Source organism: Silurus aristotelis (genome assembly GCF_946808225.1).
Source record: "Silurus aristotelis genome assembly, chromosome: 13".
Lineage (NCBI taxonomy): Eukaryota > Metazoa > Chordata > Actinopteri > Siluriformes > Siluridae > Silurus > Silurus aristotelis.
The window spans coordinates 21,211,521-21,231,013 of record NC_139586.1 but is presented as its reverse complement, the minus strand read 5'-3'; the positions used below and the strand labels follow the sequence as shown (position 1 = coordinate 21,231,013).

The 19,493-nt window shown below is 35.9% G+C and overlaps 1 long non-coding RNA gene across 1 annotated transcript in view; it reads right to left on the bottom strand.

The window, feature by feature from the left end:
• The window catches only part of LOC310736120, a 71,825-nt gene extending 60,266 nt beyond the window's left edge, over positions 1–11,559 (bottom strand). Inside the window, exon 1 of the long non-coding RNA XR_014536457.1 lies at positions 11,431–11,559. This is a non-coding gene — a long non-coding RNA (uncharacterized lncRNA). The remainder of the gene's footprint in view (positions 1–11,430) is intronic.
• Positions 11,560–19,493: the final 7,934 nt, after the last annotated feature.

The following is a 19,493-nucleotide window of genomic DNA, read 5'->3' as shown; positions in this document are numbered from 1 at the left end:
AAGGCGGGGGCCTGCTTAGACTGCTGCCCCCGCGACCCGAATTACGGATAAGCGGGAGAAAATGAATGAATGAAAAAAAGGATGATATATATATATATATATATATATATATATATATATATATATATATATATTACCATCCAAACAGGGTTTATACACCCAATAAACCAGGTTCAGAATATATTTATTGCTAGAGACTTCAAAGCACTCATGTAAGTGTCTCTGGATACGAGAATATGCCAAATACATAAATGTAAATTAGCAACAGAGCGGAATCTACAGCAATGCAAAGAGAAATTTAGGCGCTTTTGCTGCCAAAGCACAAGGTTTTAGTTTGAAAAGAAGTCTTTTCTCACAGTGTGTGGAAAAAGAGATGCAAATGCATTTAATTAAGCAAAAGACAAACAGAAAAGCCTAATTCAAAACAAGAATTAACCACAGAGCCACAGCAAGTTATGCACAACATAATCTTGGCTGCTAAACAAACCAAACTACGAAGCTAAATAGGGCCACTAATCAATTTAAAACACAAAGCAGGTGAGTGGGATCAAGAAGGCATGCGACTGAAACCTGTAGAAGTCTGATTGGGTTGATGGGTTATGAAGTCCAACGTGGCTGTATGTTATAACTGAATCAATAGCTGACATTTATATCTCATTGAATATATTACAGAATAGGTTGTAAGATGACTATTGCAGTGACATGTCATTTCTAATATTACATCAAATGATATACTGATAATATGATTTGTCATATTATTTATAGCAATCTATATTGTTACACATTCAGATTTATGTCACATAGATTTTTTGCCCTGAATTTGGTTGTCTCTCAACCCTTTCTATTTATTAATTATTAATTGTGTCATTTTATAACTACATATATAAATAAAATTGCTATAAAAGTACAGAAGTAAAAAACACATTTGGCATATCACCACCAGTTCCATCCATTCACAGTAAATGTGTTTTCACAGTAGAGCCTGAGACATTGTTCAGCAGATGATGGATTCCTTCAGGGAGTATCAGTCTGGTTTCTCATGTTGATCCCGGCTCAAGCTGCGGTTCTGCTTTTCTTTCAGAAATAGGTGACCTACTCTCAGTGTGTGCCTGGTTGCTTGTGACTTTTTCTACATTGACATTTGTGTAATGTCATGGTGATAAATGATGGGAAGGGCTCGATTACTCAACCATGCGGGCTAAGCCTCTTCGGCCCCCCTATTATGGATTCCAGATCACCACTTTCTAAGCACACTATGCCTGAAGATCAGAAAAGGGTTTGTGTGTTATACCTGCAGTAAGACTTTTGTTAGCTAACATGGGTAAATTTGTATAATTCAATGTTTATGGACGTTTTCAATTCAATTAAATCAAATTCAGGTTTTAAGGCAACATGAAAGGATTTAATCTAATATTAGGATCACATCTAATCTAATATTATCGGTATGTAATTTTTATTAAATAATCCAATCCTGCATATTTTGTCTATGGGACATCTATCTGTTATTATGAACAATTTCATGATTTGTGGTTATTTTATTCTTTACTTTATTGCATTTATTTATTTGTTTTTATTGTTCATAACATCTAGATAATGTTTATACTTCTTTCTTGCTAAATTTTAAGGAAAATGTAGAATTTTGTTTTAATTTGAACTTACAATTTTATTAACATAAGACATGTAAACGTCTTCATAGAATAGGCAACCAGTTCTATTTGCATAAAAAAAAGAGACACCACTGTCCTCCAGACTTCATTCAAGCCACAATATACAGAATGATAGAGAGAGACACTCCAGATTCCCAATTTGATTAGGTAATTATGCCAATAATTGTGTAACTACAGTAGCTTAAGAATATAGCAGATTCAAGTTACCAGTACTGTGCCATGAAGTAATACTGAAGGTGATTGTTGTGTGGATATATGTGCATTCATTTGGATAAGCAGTGAGCTGTGCTTGGAATAAATGGGTGCAAATCTGGTGGTGTTTTTGTAGTTGCATTATTTTGGGATTGCAGCATTGTCAGTCAGGTGAAAATGCGAGACACAACACAGATGCACAAATAGACTCAGATTTATGAGCTGAAAAGTAAAGCAATAAAAAACATTGTCTGTTTGCCATGTTGAATACCAAGTTTGATTTAAAAGATTTAAAACATTACCTACCATCTAGTTGTAAACTCAGGTTGTAATTATGGCTTGAGGGGAGGTATGTGTGCAACTGATATTTATAATAATCTCTAAAGCAAATTATAGCATCATTATGATTTCAAATTTGAGATGAATTTTTGATGAATGTTTGAGTAAAACAGAGTTATAAGTTGTTAAAAGTTATACAGTAAAACACCATCAACACTAACCCTTACACCTAACTCTACCTTGGTACTACAGAAAAAGCAAGTAAACCATCAGGACCTTGCTGCCTAATAATGTGCCTCATGGAATGAGAGGAATAAAAGAAAAAACTACTCTATCCCTAACTTACCATTAACTCTACCTTAAACCAAACCCCACCCTAATCATACTTTAAACCCAACCTTACCTTAACCCTAACTATACTTTAAAATTAACTCTTCCCTAAACTGATCATAAACCTAACCCTACTATAAACTTAACACTAACAGGACAATAAACCTAACCCTACCAAAACCCTACCTTAAAATTAATCCTACTTTAACTCTATTAAAAAAAACCTTTACCCTACCCTAAACCCTAACTTAAAACTAACCCTTACCCTAACCCTAGTTTGAATTAATTTTGTTACCTCACTTCCTGAAAAACGTCCTGTAAGAATGCAGACTCTACCACACAGAAAGTTTGAATACATTTTAAATTAAAATATGATGTAAATGTGCAAAGCTTGCTTGAATACGATTGGGATTTTAAACATGATTTGATGATTACTTGTTAGACAAATTGATATTAATAAAATGGCAGGTATCTATCACTACTCTGAAATACTCTGGATGGGGCAAGGTCATACTCTGCTTGATAAGCAAACAAACAGACAAACAAATTAATACATTTAATAGATTTGTAGAACTGCTAATTAGCCACAGCTGTTTGAATGCAGCAAGAGTTCTTACTAGGTCAAGAAAATACGATCATATAACCCCAATCTTATCGTCCCTACATTGGCTTCCTGTTAAGTTTCGAATAGACTACAAACTACTGCTACTCACTTATAAAGCACTAAATGGTTTGGCTCCCATGTATCTATCCAGTCGTTTAACACGCTACAATCCGTCACGCTCCCTGAGATCTCAAAACTCTGGGCTTCTAGTAGTTCCTAGAATAGCAAAGTCCACTAAAGGTGGTAGAGCATTTTCACATTTAGCTCCTAAACTCTGGAATAGTCTTCCTGACAGTGTTCGGGGTTCAGATATACTCTCCCAGTTTAAGTGTAGATTAAAAACATATCTTTTTAGCAAAGCCTACACATAACACACATCACACACATCACATCACAACCTTGTGCTCCAGAATATATGATTACATGCACATTATCAACTTGTGCTGTTAATATCATGAACAGCAGCTACGCTAATTCCTCTCCACTGCTTCTTTTTCTCTCCCCATCCCGAGGCATCCTGAGGTTTGGCCAGCTCCAGTCACGTCCCACCTCGTGAAGATTATAGACCTATGGATGATCATGGAGAAGTAGATGCCGAGTGTTTAAAGGCCCTGGCATGGAGAAGCTGATGCTGGATCTATGATGATCACAAATTGTTCTGTATTGTTGAAAGATTTATGACCAAACTCTTGATGTCACCCATATGAGGATGGGTTCCCCTTTGAGTCTGGTTCCTCTCAAGGTTTCTTCCTCATATCATCTAAGGGAGTTTTTCCTTGCCACTGTCGCCACGGCTGCTCATCAGGGACAAACGCACACCATTCACCTTCACTGTTGTTTTCTGTAAAGCTGTTTTGAGACAATGTCTGTTGTGAAAAGCGCTATACAAATAAACTTGACTTGACTTGACTTGACTGTTTCCTCTGAATGAAATGTGCCTTAAGACTTAAAAAGTTCCTGGTTTCTTGAAAATATTATTTTAGTTGTATAAAGCTCATGGATGTGCTTATATACCTTAACTACATAATATATATATATATATATATATATATATATATATATATATATATATATATATATATATATATATATATATATATATATATATATATATATATATGTGCTTTAAGTTGCCTATAAAGTACCCAGTATCATGTTCAGAAACCTGATCATGTACATCATAAGCCTGAAACAAATGTCCCATGTCTGCTGCACTGGACATGGCAAAGCTAAGACAACATAAATGCTTTGTTAGCCTGTCTGACACAGGATCTGCTCTAGGGAACAGTGGCCTGAACACACAGCGTCTTTTAGTTTGTTTCCTCTGGGGAACATATAAGAGCCGAGTGAATAAAGCTGCTTCGATGTCTCGGGGAGGACATGCTTGCTCAGCAGCAGCAGCATGGGTGAGCTCACTTCCTCTCTATCCATTGGTCAACATGAGCAAGAGCGCAAAAATAAACAAAGGAGCAGGCAGCTTGTCACTATGTACTTTCGATCTCTAAAACCCATTGCTTTGATTAAGACAAAACTCCCATTGCTGCTAACAACCAAATCCTAGTATTTAGGAAAAAAATGCAAGCATTTTACTATAAAAACTGTAGCATATGTTAATGTACAGAACAACACTTTTTTAAACCGATATGGACAAAGCATCTCTTTAAAAAAACATTTATAAAAAATTTACCATCCATGGAAACCACCCAAAAGTCTCCCCATTTGATTTCTTTTGGTTCACAAGACTGTGGTTTATTTATTTAACGCAAAAATTCCCATCATTTTTGTCACTGTCCTTCACACATTCACATACACCCACAAAACATGTGGGTTCTATTGTCATTTCAACTAAATACAGCTAGTACAGGACCCAGTTTAGCGAAACAAACGTCCTCCTGGACCAAGGAATAAGATAAAACAGTGAGACATGAGACAACACAGAAACAAAGGTGTTCAGTAAGGTTCAGGTCAGAGCTCTATTAAAAGCCATTCAAGATCTCCCACACCAATCCATGTATTCCAGGGAAGCATTGTCGTGCTGGAACAGATTTGGGTCTCCTATTAAAGTTAAGATAAAAGTACCACAATAGTACCACATCCAAAGACTTTATATTCGATCGTTTGCCTCCAATTTTGTGGTAACGTATTAAAAAGAAAAAAAAAAACACATACAGTATGACTGAAAAAGACATTTGTCCCGAAACAATTGTCAATATATTGTAGATCTAAAATCCTGAGCTCAGGTTAATGTCTGTGTAGTGCTTTTAAAACACGCTAATACTGTAGTTAAACACAAATATCTAAATTACCAATATAAGAATAAATAGACTTACTGCTTAAATTACAGTTACCTCCATCAAGGAGATGGATGGAGAGGTGAGGAATTCATGGTATAAAAGTCCCAATCATATTTAGGAATTACATTTGATTTGTTCACTTTTAATTTTTAAAAAGGTTTTAGTGTAAATCATTTTAAATCTTTTCTTTTAAGCATGTAAAAAAAAGGGTGTACTGTACAATATAGAAGTATTACCAGTCCTGCCTGTATATCTGAGAAAGAAAAAGGATGTGTGTGGTTTTCCTCCAGGGTTTCCAGTGGTGGTCTTTACAGCTGATTCCTGGCATAGGTCTGGATTGAGTTACTCTGAGCCATGCTGGGATGCTGATAGACCAGCTTCCTTTCCACTATCATCCCAGTGTAAAATAACTCGCCATCTAATGGACTAGTTCCTCCACAAAGCGGATCTACGGCTCGCTGCTAATTGCAAGTATTAGGTCAAAAACAAATCACTGTGTGACCTTAAATCAGTCATTTACCCATATTTTAAAGATTACCACATGCTTGCAATTACCAAATTCACATAACCAACCAAATGTATTTTCCTACTCCCCAAAAAAGAACACAAATGTGTATTAATATGTAGTTATGTGATAAAAAAAAAGAAAAAAACTTTAAGCACTTTATCATTATGCATGGGTTTTTGGATGGTGATTGTTTTTCTTACATACTACTGCTGCAATAGTTTCACAAAGGATCCCAACTGTTTGATTCAGAGGGATTAAATAACTCCATATGGGTTGCTGCATTGCTTCATTTATCACATACTTGAAAGTTAATTATGGTTTTTCTTCTGGTTTTTCCTCACCCTAAATAATAATTTTCCCCAAAGGATTCTGCAGAAAACTCAAAGGAGATTTACATCTTTAGCTAACAAGGCTGTCCTTTTTAAGAATCAAGGCAGCCCAAAGAGAGAGATTTTTTTTTTTGCTCTACTTACTACCAATTATAACAAACATTTTAATCCTTCACAACCAGCGTTAGAGGTGCATCTAATTTAAGCATGCCTGCTGCCCACTATACTGATCAGCCATAACAGTAAAACCACTTATTATTTTGTTACAATGGAATCTATCAAGGTGTGGGCTATATAAGGCAGCAAGTAAACTGTCAATTCTCAACAGTGATGTGTCATTAAGATGAAAAAAGGAAAACATAAGGATCTGAGCAATTTCGACAGGGGCCAGATTGTGATGACTAGACAACTGGTTCAGAGCATCTCCAAACAGCAGTGATCCAAGTGGTCCAAGGAAGGAAAACTGGTGAACCGTTGACAGGGTCACGGACGCCCAAAGCTAGACCGTCTGGTTTAATTCCACAGAAGAGCTACTGTTGCACCAACTGCAGAAAGAGTAATAGCCTCCTAAACATTGTTGCAGACCAATACACCAATTCATGTTAACCGTATTCCCAGAAGAAAAATTCAAAGCAAATCTAAGGTCTGGAAATTCTCAAAATGTAAATCTGTTCAAGCGCCTATGGGATGTGCTGGAAAACCAAGTCTGATCCATGGAGGTCCAACATCATAACTTACCAGACTTTTCTGAAATTTCTGCTAATGTTTGCAACATTGAATCTAAAGAACTTGGTTTCCAATTGCACCACTGACATTGGTTTAACCTGACTCAAGTATACACCAGGTCCTGCTAAGTTAAAAAGCACCTTAGAAGACACAGGAACAGTTTCTTTCCCCGGGCAATCACCCTCATTAAAAACTCACCATTAATATAGTCCCTGCTTCATATCATATCTATAAGTAATGCAGAACTGTCAGTCATCACATTATCCGTATGTTACACATACTATGGCTGCTGTATATTGTACAAAGTTGTAAAGTAACTCTCTATCGTACCTAATGCACGATACTGTTATTTGCACTACCATGCACTCATACTGTCTATATTGTCTCACATTGTCTGTATTGTCTCGTATAGTCTGTTTTTGTCTTGTCTGTTTTGTCTCGTATAGTCCAAGCTGAATGTATAGTTTTACTGATGTCTGTACTTTCAGAGTCACTAACAGCTGGAACCAAATTCCTTGTGTGTGTCAACACACTTGGCCAATAAACCTGATTCTGATTCTGATAATGCAGAGGTGAGAAATACTCCATAGTGTTCTCTCTTTAAATATTTCACTGTTCATATTTGGTTGGTTTCAGAACTATTGTAAAAAACTGTTGAGAATCAGTTGTGTACATTTCAACACATCACCACTCTTACTTTCTGGTTAAATAAGGAAATATGTCCACCGACAGATCAAATCCCAGTTCTTACGATATTTAAAGGAGACTACAACAAAAACATGTGCAGTCACATATCATGACTTGAAGCTTATTGCTCACACTGTTAAAATTCTCTGAAATTACTAATGCTTTTCATCATTGCTGGTTGTTTTTTTGGCGTACGGTGCATGATTTGCAGATATCAATTCATATTATTCAAATGTTAATTTAAACACCTTACCATTTGTAAAGCAACATCAAAAAAAGTTAGCACATGTATTGTTACATATTATAAACACTTAATACATCTCTGTATAGCTAAGAAAACTTGCAGTTTAATTCCTTTGAATGTTAATGAAATTAACAAATCCATAATACAATATAAATCAATCTAATCTATCTGGTGCTGGCTTGAGATAGTTCTTGACTGAAGGTACTGACTAAGCAAAAACTTACACACACAGTGCTGGTGCTTAGACTCTAGCTGGCTGTTGGGTAGAATAAATGAGGTGTCTTCACGAAAAATGGCATTTGCAGTGAGTGATTGATTTTGACTTTAGTATTAATATCAGACCTCAAAGATCTCACGTCAGCTGGCACGGCGGCTGCTCCTGAAAAGGGGTCAAATGGTGGGTAGGAAGTCTATTAACCAGATTCCAAGCGCTCCTTTAGGTGAGCAGCAAAAAAAAAAAAAGGTTGGGCTATCAGTTTGCATTCACCAGATTATTAGCATTACATCTTAAATGAATGAATGCAGGGTCAGCAGAGGGCAAGGGGCAGGCCAGAAAATTCGTCTGGCCTATATCCTGATGTGACTCTGGCATTGAGAAACACGTCCAACATCCTAAATAAACATTTGAAATGGCCCAAGAGACCTTCCTTTTTTATGCTTGTGCTAAACTCCCCTTCTTTTCCAACATCTTTTTTTCCTCCAGTTCTCGGTCATCCTCACACACATCTCTCTCTCACTCATTCATCCTGCCATAAACTTAGGTCAGCAAACTGTTAAAGACGTTAAAATTGATACCCCAGCTGTGTTGAGAGAATGTCTATATGTGGAGAAGGGAGAGGGAGACTGAGGTCCTGTTTGAAGTGGAGCTGGAACATCAAACCCTCCATTTAGAACAGGATGAACGGCTAAAGGGCTGACTTAAGTTTTTCCAGCAAGATGAGATGGATAGTGTTATGGCTTAAAATATTTGTATTTTATTTTTTTTAACTGGGCTCGATTAAATCCTCTGACAGCACCGTGAGTAGTTTGTAAAGAAAGGGTATTGACAATGAACCTCGTCCTGAACCAATCAATGAAGGTCAATAAAACTTAAAAAGAAGATTTAAAAAGCTATATAAAGGGCCAGGTGTTCTTCCTTGTTTTCTTAAAACATATTTGCAACCACACCAGAGCAAACGATAAAATGGGAAAAAAATAATAAAACTCAACTAAAACTAACAGCTAATTAAATTAATAGAAATGTCCTATAACAGAAAATATTATTGCTTCCTAGTTTCCACAAGTAAGATGAGATATGATTTAAAAGAAATCTTCTTTTTTATAAAAACTGGTTGGTAAAATATAGTGGTTATGTGACATGCCTTAGGAAGGGAAAATCCAAGCCTGACTTTCTCTGAGTTCCAAGATAAATAAAAAAAAAATGATGGTATATGTAATTTCAAGTAGAAATCTGGGTAAATATAAATATATTGTGTCTAATCTGATCAAAGTCCAATGTCTTAACCAATGAGCTACAACTTCCCCTTTTTTTACAAGATTTGTGGACACCTGACCTTTACAGCATGACGATGCCCCTGTGTAATGTGAGATTCATAGCACATGCATTGATTGGAGTGGAAGAACCTCTAATGCCTGCACAAAGCCCTATCTTCAACCCCACTTCACACCTTTGGGATTAACTGGAACGCTGACTGCACCCAAATTCTCCTCATCCAACATAAGTGTCTGACCTCACTAATGCTCTTGTGGCTTACTGAACACAAATCCCAGACACACTCCGAAATCAAATGGAAAGCCTTCCTAGAAGCTTGGAGGTTACTGTAAGAGCAAATGGTGGGGAAGGGGGACTTAATCTGGAATAGGGTGTTTAAAAAGTAGATAAGGTTGTGATGATCAGGTGTCCATAAACATCTGCCCAAAATTTTCATTTGCAGCCTTGACATTCTCATCTCTATAAATGAATGTTTTCTAGAGCTAAGATTTTAATGCAAACATGCTAAAATACAGTCAGTGTATAAGTAATTCAAAAAGGATGCTGTTAAGTGAAATTTTATTTTATTTTTATATTATAATTTATTATTACTATATTCTTATTTATTTATTTAGTTTTTGCAATTATTCAAATTTATTCACATTATTTATTCACATTACCAGACAAAACATTTTTACTTTACATACACTGCAACTGAAAGAGATTTTTCTGTATTTAATAGTAAAGAAAAAAAGGAAAGAAAGGTGCTTTATACTTGTCACATGAACTTTACAGCACAGTTACATTCTTTCTCTGCATATCCCAGTGGTGCTAGGAATGGGGTGTGTATGTCCTAAAGATTTTATAAAATATTATACCAAAAATGGTAATGTCTCTAATAAGAATAAGGGGGAGTGGTTGTCATGAGACTCAATAATTTATGTTGAATTGCTACTGGAAGTTTAGCTTAATTACCTTTTAACCTAGCATATTAGTCTATATTTGGAAATTTGTGAGGAAAACACGCAGACCTTGGGTGGGACTAATTTCTCTTTTAACCATGAGAAAACCTCTTTGGGTTAATTGCCTCGGTGAAGTCTCCAGCTGTAAAAACAAGACCAAAATGACCAACCATATGGTGTAAACTTGTGTCATTTGCTGTAACGAGAAAAGAATATGATTTGCAGCTGAACGAGAAAATCATGCATTTGGCTTGAAAGTAAGTAATATGAAGGTGACTCAAGCCTTCATATGAATGCATGTGTTGTGCTGTGAATGTATTCAACAGCTTATCAGGTGTAATTATTTAGTTAAAAGAACAAGCAGAAATTCTATTTTCTGGGGACAAATTAATTATTCACTAGATAAACTACCTAAATACACCAGCTGCACCAAAAGAGTTGCAAATGATTAGAAACTAGTCTAAAAGGTCCAGCATTATAAAAAGATAAAATGCTGCTGCCAACATAGATCCATTCTTTTGAACTAAAGCGTAGCACCATAAAAAGAGAATTTGCACTCACAATGTCAAGATACAGTAATCAAATGTTCCAAAGTATGACATGTTGAATTAGATAAAGATCTCCTGAACTTCAGATGGCATGAGATGTCTTTCCAAAATCCCACACAGCAACTTGGTGGATGTATAATCTTCGTTATTTAAAATAGTAAGATTTAATATTATTATAATAATTTCCTTATATTTGTTACCAGATGCATAATTTTATGTATGCTGAGACGTGGTAGCTCAGTGGCTAAGATGCTTTAAGTTCAAATTCTAGTACGATCAAGCTGATACTCCTGGGCGCTTGAGCAAGGCCCTTATCTCTGCTCGGATGTATGAATGAGAAAAGTCAATTTGCATAAGGGTGTCTGACAAAATTCCAAAAATGTAAATATATAGCGCTATTATACAGTGAAAATCCTAAAGCATGTTACAAATATGTATATTGAAAGAGTATGCAGGAAATCATTGATTTCATTCAACGTGGTAAACTAAGCCATCAAATTCAGACAGAAATGGAGTGAGTGCAACCCTGTCCATGCTTATTCACAGAATAACAGGGTGTAGCTGCATAGCTAATTCAAAACAAACTCACCATGCTTTGTTGTTTCATGTGCCCTTCTGTAATGTGGCATAGCTGACCTCCAGCCAAATGGGATGGAAGCCACAAAACCTTCAACCCCTTGGCATCTGCACGCAAAAACCATACACTACCTAATCGTTGTCTGCTCTGCTCCTGATTACTAGCAAAAACCCAAACACAAGCAGGGCGGCCAAACATTAGTCACACGCACTGAGCTTTCTGGGTACTGAAGTAGGATTAACTGATTACCATCACATACTGCTACAGGCCCAGTCGACACGGTGGTCTATAATTCATGCTTGTGTGAAGAATTTGTAAGAATTTTAAGAAGCATTTACAGTAATTACAATTAATGCTTTTTATAAGATAAAAAACACTAACTTGAACTATTCACATGATTGCATTCTAGTATTTAAATCCTAAACAATATAGAATATTAAGATTTTTAGCTTATGGTCTAATATGTTTCCTGCTAATCTTGATGTTTCAAATAGAAGGAAATCCTTCACCTACATTTCCAAAAGAGCAAAATCTTTCCAACTAGCTAAGATAGATAATCATTTAAAAAACTTAATAAAAAGGCCTCCCAAATGCTGTAGCACAAAAAGAATTTATCTTATTGTTGTGAGGATGCATATTTCAGTAACTCAGATTGTGTGGACTTTCTGCTTTCTGGTTGGGAAGAATGGTTGTACTCCCTTGTGTGTTGATTCGACCAGTATTCAAATGAAGGAATATGTGAGGTTATGCATATTAAAGAGGGCAGTTAGCATGTTCCCCAAAATGTGTGTTCAGTTGCCCTGTGAAAAGATGCAGTGGGATTTCTCTCAGCGGAAGCATGTGTTAGGCCTCATCCACCTCAAATTATAGCCGTTGTGTGTTGTGTGTGATTGCCACACTTTCTACTTCTTGCCAAACATGGGAGAAAATGGGATTAAATGGGATATACGATCACAGACCAACAACAAATACTACCAAACAAGAATATCATTAATAATAATAAAAAAAATAATAATAAGACATGTTAACCTGTTATAAATGCACACAAATGTTTAAGACTTGGGGAGGTTTACTGTAGCAATCATTTAAAGTGATCTTACACATACAACTGGTATTTGATTTCTGTTTTAATGCTTTCACTAGTAGCTTTATGTATAGCCAAGGTCTCACTACTGGGACACATAATGTACTAATTGTATAAGCGCACCATCGTACATCATCTTCACAAATCAAACTGATTGGTTAAGATTAGCACAAAAGGTCACAAAGTGCACCAGTCATATTCTTTCTTAGTTGGATGGTATTTTTCTTTGGATTTTACCACAATTTGCACTCAAGCTTTCCTCCTGGGTCAGATTACTATTATGTCTTTCTCATGGAATTCACTATTGCTTGGTTTTCTGGCTCATAGGTATTTCAGAATGTTGTCAAATGCTATTTAGTACTGGAAATAACATGACTTCTATGTCTCTTTAATTAGAATCCCTGGATATTTTGCTTTTTCACTTAAACCCAATATCAGCTCCACAGGGGCCTCCTAGAAGATTCACATGGAATACTATGTGTGTTAGCTGCTGATATCCATAGATATCAGTAGCTGGCTTTGTGACTGATGCTGTCTGCACCCACTGCTGTGCCTTTATGATAAGTAATGTCTTTGACAATGTGTGCATGTGTGTGTGTCATAGGGTTTAGAGTGTCCTTACAACACACCGTTGACATAACACGTGGCACGCCATCGGCATACTGGCGATATGACCAGCGCTTTGCTTGTTAGAAGTCCAGCCAAACCCCTGAGGCGCCAAACGCCAGGAAATAAGAGATGCAAGCTGTTGCATCAGTGCGCTTACTTCCCATCATGGAAAATACATTTCTTTTTTCTCTCCTTTCATTCTTTATGCAGCTTTTCATATACTTTTCAGCATTATTTAATTCAGAGCCTCTTTAGCATGTTGGTGGTGTGTTTATATCTATCTCAGTTGCTCTTGATACAAAAAGAATAGAAGATGACAGAAGATGAGGACATGCTGAGGTGCCAAGTATGGTCTAAAAACTACCATAAACTTTACTACCATTACTACCATAAACATTATTTACACACCATTAGTGATCCACAAGATATATAGATGCAGGTTCATTACACTCAAATCTGAAAAGGCTCAAGCCATGGTTCATGTTTCATTTACTGGTGTTGGTTTACTAATTGTGGACTGTCAGAATTGATTTATTTGAACCTAAAATTTAATAAGAATCTTTCTTGAAAGGGATTAACAAACCTGATCACATAAAAAATTTGTAGGAATAGGTAGGTGGGGCATTACAAAATAAAATCCTTAAGCATGGTTAATTTGAATCTTAATTATTTGAGTTGGGATAAGAAATATTAATGAGTTAGATAATATAAAATGGATGGAAGTCTTCTTTGTTATTTTTTATAACACAACATAACAGTATATTATAAATATGTGGAAAAATATATTTATTGAATAATTTAATAATATTTAAAATAAAAAAAATTAAATAACATTTTGGTTACTTTTGGTACTGTAGTGCTTGTGGTATTGCTACAATGATCTAAGGCTAATAACACATTGGTAAAAAAAATAATAAAAATAAAATACATGCTGGACCATATAATTGTCAACATATTAAAATTTTCTGTAAAGAATGAGTCTCAAATAATAGTACTTCGTAAATGTCAGAAAGATTCTTCACTCAAGCAGAGTCTTAAAAACAGAGATGAATTATTCATTCATTCATTCATTCATTTTCTCCCGCTTATCCATAAATTCGGGTCGCGGGGGCAGCAGTCTAAGCAGGTCCCTCCTGCAGGTGGTGAGCCCACGGGAAGGCGGCCCCACGTCACGGACCTTGATATTTCCCTCGTAAGGGACCCCCGGAGCATAGAGGGTTAAGGGCCTTGCTCAAGGGCCCAAGAGTGGCAGCTTGGCGATACCGGGGCTTGAACCCCAGACCTTCCGATCGGCAACCCAGTGCCTTAACCGCTGGAGCCACCACTCCCCCGAGATGAATTATCAATGTCTTAAACTGGCAGCGGATTACTTTTAGCATCTTTTATTCCCTACTTATCCCCCACATGACCATGCTGCTTACACACTATAAAGACAAAACAATCTCTGCAGATATGTCAAGTATTAGATCACAGATTAAGAACGATTTGTTCTTTTAACCATCTTGGTCCCTGTATAGCACCTTTTATAACTCAGCTTACTTTCGATTACATTAAAACAAGCTTTTGCCACCCTTTTAGTAGCATCAGAATTTAAATCCAGTGCTTTAACTGGTGCCAAGCTAAGGGATTTTAACCACATACACTCCCACACAACACTAACTGACACAGTTCATTCAGGGATCCCAACGTGCATGTATTATTGTTGAAAATGAGAATAGGCCAGAGTGTATCCATGGATGAGCTGCACACAACTGATAAACCTAATACAATGATTAGCAGGATCAGGTAGTTTAGAAAAAAGTAAAATAAATAGTTAAAGTACAACTATTATTCAAGACTCAAGAGTTTACTGTTGTATGTATAGGAAACAATGTTTTATACCATACAAATAAATTCTTACTTTTGTGAACTACTCCAAGCAGCTTATGACATACATTTAAAAGACATGAGATAGAAAATTACACAAAACCTAAATTACAAATTTACAATAGTGCAAATGTGAGAAACAAAAGTGTGTGCATGTATAAAGGGTGCAGTAAACAATAGAAACATGAAAGATATGCATGTGCAAAGGTTCATATTTGTTGTTCATATTTGTGTGCGCGTGTGTGTCTGTGTGTGTGTGTGTGTGTGTTTGTGCACGCAAAGTTCTTATTTGAATTGTGGGTATGTATGGATGGGGTTGTAGACACATTTAAGGATTAAAGGGTGATCTCTGCCTGCACAATAGAAGCAGTGGATGGATGTCATGTCATCAGGGATTTGTTTATTTTTAACCAAGAACTGCCTCAACAGATATAAAGATTAATTCAAAATTGTTGCTTAAAAATCTAGCATTATATTTTATATGACACTTAAATAATATGAGCATTATTTTATCATAGTATACTAAAAAATACACAAATTACTTAAAAAAATGAATCATTCTATGCATTTCACCTTAAAATTGGAACAAAAACTATACTTGTCAGTGAAGTCATAAAGATTACTTATGTTTAGTATAAGAATATCAGTAAATAGTAATTTGGTGCTTCACACCTGTTGCACTCTTCAATTATAGACATCTAGTGTAACTATCAAAGCAAACTTGCATCATGTTAGTATGGTTATACCTCCACTTACCTTGTTTTTTAATATTCTGACTGTGGCATTTTTTTGTTAATAATAAGGAAAATTTAAAAACCTATTCTATTAGACATTTTTTTTGGTTATATGTAATTTTCTTTCCACACTGCTAGAGGGCGCATATTGTATTTATGTTGAGAAGGAAACACTGATGTGCGTTAAGGTCAAACACACTTGCTGACAATGATTAAACTTGGTTGACATATTTCAGGGTTTTTTTGTTCTTTTCTTTACATTAGCATAAAATAAAAATGCATAATTTTATTGAAAATACAGTAAAATAGTTTGTGCTAACATTTGAGTGAGGTATTGTAATAGCAATGTTACATTGTTGTTTATGTAATTTTTTAACAGGTTTTTACTCAAGTCATGAGCCTTGGATCTAATGAATGGCATAATGAGAGGTTGTTCTGTAAGTATGAAGTAAATTGTAAGAAATATTCAAAACTGAATAATGTGATACAATTTAAAATGTTTTCAGTTGACTTAATAGTTAAAAGTGTTATATTTCCTCTCTACTACTTTCAGTCAATAAAGAGTCTGTGTCTGGTAATTAGTTTAAGAAATAACAGTTTTAGAAGTTAGGGGTTTTATTTTGACTACTAATCAAATCAAATCTTTTCTTGATAACAGACTCAGGCATTTGAACCCTATGCTGTGTATAAATATTAAAACAGGTGGCTGTGATTATTTAGACTGGATACCTGAGTCAAATAATACATTAATTAATTTCCTAGAATGCCTGAACAGCAGTTCCGTATCTTAAAATATATTTAGTTCTGCCGTAAAAATAAATAAATAAATAAATAATTTAAAATTGTGTTTTATTGGCTTTCAAACTGCCCCACAGAGCTTTTTCCGAATCGAAATGTTGTGTCCAAATTTAAAAAGCTTTTGACAAGTTCTATTTTTATTTCTTGTTGCATGTCAAATTTTATGCAGACAAACTGTAAATGCAATCAGACTTGATTAAGTACCGTCAAATGTTCCTACCATAAATTACTTTCAGCTTAGAGTAGTTGCTCGACTGCTACTGAACTGTGTGTGTCTGTAAATTAATGATTTTTATTCATTCATTCATTCATTCATTCATTCATTCATTCATTCATTCATTTTTTAATGTGTAGCAAGGCATTTGGCATCTAAGTGACACGGTTGATGAATTAGCAACACCTCTTGCCTCTGAAAGTGATTTAGCATTCACATTCGAATCTTCCTGTCTAAGAATAGGAAGCATAATGCTGCACAGGAATATATGCAGCTCAAAATGTGTTCTAAGGCTTGTGTCTTCCCCAGTTTTCTCACACACCTTCAGCATTTGTGTCAGGTGTGAGCTAGTGTCAAAGAGCGTTAGCTGGGTCTGTTGGTCCCCCTCACACTCTTCTGGCTAGCACTTGCACGCTAACTTGAGCGGTTTAATTGGTAGAGATACTGTTAGTAGTTACAGATCTGAGGCGTCTTCCCTTGGTGCATTGCAGCAGCTGTAATTAGGGCCCAACTTTATTAAATGTCTCATTTTCTCATTCTCTGGCTTTCCCACAGGACTGGCACAAGTCAATATGGAGGGCTGATAAATACATTTTTTATTATTTTCTGCTCTGGTTTCGTTTCATATATTTTTCTATTAGTTATTATTACTTTTTTTACTCATATGCTTAGCATGCTTAGTGAAATAAGATTCTGTGAAGTGAACTATTATATTGAAGAGCCATTTAAACCTGTGTCCAAAAAAACCTTAGATATATTTATATTCAGTACATTCAGGTAGTCAGCTGACCTCATTCTTTGGGCAGATAATGTGCTGAACCAAGACCTGACCAACTGAAGCAACCCCAGATTACAACACTAGGCATGATGGGTGCATCAGTTCAACTGCCTATTTTCCTACCCTAATGCGCCCATCACTCCGGAACATGGTAATTATGGATTCACCAGACGACATAATCTTCTTCCATTGCTTCAGAGTCCAATCTTCTTAAGGCTATACAGCTGTTTAGTCCCAAACCCCCTGAGTTCCCTTCGCAATGTGCGTGTGGAAATGCTTTTATATTCACTATTAAACATAGCCTTGAGTTCTACTGTTGTTGTTTTTTTTACGATTTGATTTCACTAAACATTTAAGTGATCGCCGATTACGATCATTCAAGATTTTTTTCCGACCACATTTGTTCCTCGAAGATAATGGTTCCCCACTATCCAAGTTCAAACAACAGCTTTGTAAATGCCTTTCTCTGAAGAATGTGTTTATAATAAAATTAATATTTTAATTAAGAACACCACTCAAAACTAGAGTTTTTGGTTTTCTCTATGTAAATTGTAACACATCAATGTAGACAAAACCTCTGTTATAATACTTTCTTATAATTTCATAAAACCTGCATTATAGTTGGCAAATGCATTCATTAATTTTGATAAAAGACAAAAAAAAACCCGATCTATTTTGTAGTGTTGTCTTTAATAGCACTGATCAAAGGCAAAAAAATTATACTTAAAATAATTAAGTATTCTTAATCCAATAATTGATTTCCACCACCGCATTGTTATACAATATATCTTTTAATATCATCTTTGAAAATTTGAGGTTGTAAGCAAATACCACGATTTACATGATTTAATCCAAAGAACTTGTTGGATGATTCCAAAATATGACCATTGGTTATGGTATGTGAAAGTTAGAGCCATACAAACAGTCGGATTATTTTGCTCTAAAGCCTTATTTCAGCTGTAGCTCACTCGTATCATTACCTTGTTCTGCCAAATGCCCCGTTTTGTTCTATTTCTCACAAAATGGACATCCATTTCAGGGGCAATAGCATTTAAAAATGTTTTGCATGGATTCGGCATTGGTCGCTGGAGAGAAGTACAAATTAGTCTGCTTGAAGGCCATTTTATACCAAGCCTTATTGATTGCACAGAGAAATGGCTTAGAGTTCTCCAGATGCAGTTCTGGCAGTGATGGTGTATTTGTCTGTGCATAGCTCTATAAAATATAAATAATATCTGTGTAATAATATAATGTGTGTGTGTGTGTGTGTGTGTGTGTGTGTGTGTGTGTGTGTGTGTGTGTGTGTGTGTGTGTATGCGTGTATGTGTGTGTGTGTGTGTGTGTGTGTGTGTGTGTGTGTGTGTTAGATTGTTGTTTAAACAGAAATGACTACTATATTACAACTATTGTAGATTACTACAAATCCTGCCATAGGATATTACCAGAATTTTTTTTTTATTCATGTTTATAGTAACTGATGCTAGATTTTTGTGTGTGTTAAAGCCACCTGGACTGTACAAAAGGGAATTATGCGAAAATGCTGTTTGTAGTTTGTAGCGTTTAACACCATAATACTCCTTCCCCAGTGTCAATGGATCTTCAACTTCCTGACATACAGACCACAAGCCATACAGGTGGGCAAACAAACCTCAACCTTCACCCTCAGAACTGGAGCCTCTAAGGGTTGTGTTCTGAGCCCTCTGCTGTACTCACTGTACACATATGACAGTGTGGCCACTTCCAACTCCACTACCATCATCAAGTTTGCTTATGATCCTGTTGTGGTGGGCCTGATCTTCAACAACGATGAGACGGCCTACCTATAAAAACTTTCTTTTCGGCTTCTCCCGTTAGGGCTCGCCACAGCGGATCCTCCGCACGTTTGATTTGGCACGTTTTACGCTGGATGCCCTTCCTAACGCAACCCTCCCCAATTTATCCGGGCTTGGGACCGGCACTAAGAGACAGCCTACCTATAGGAGATTAAAAACC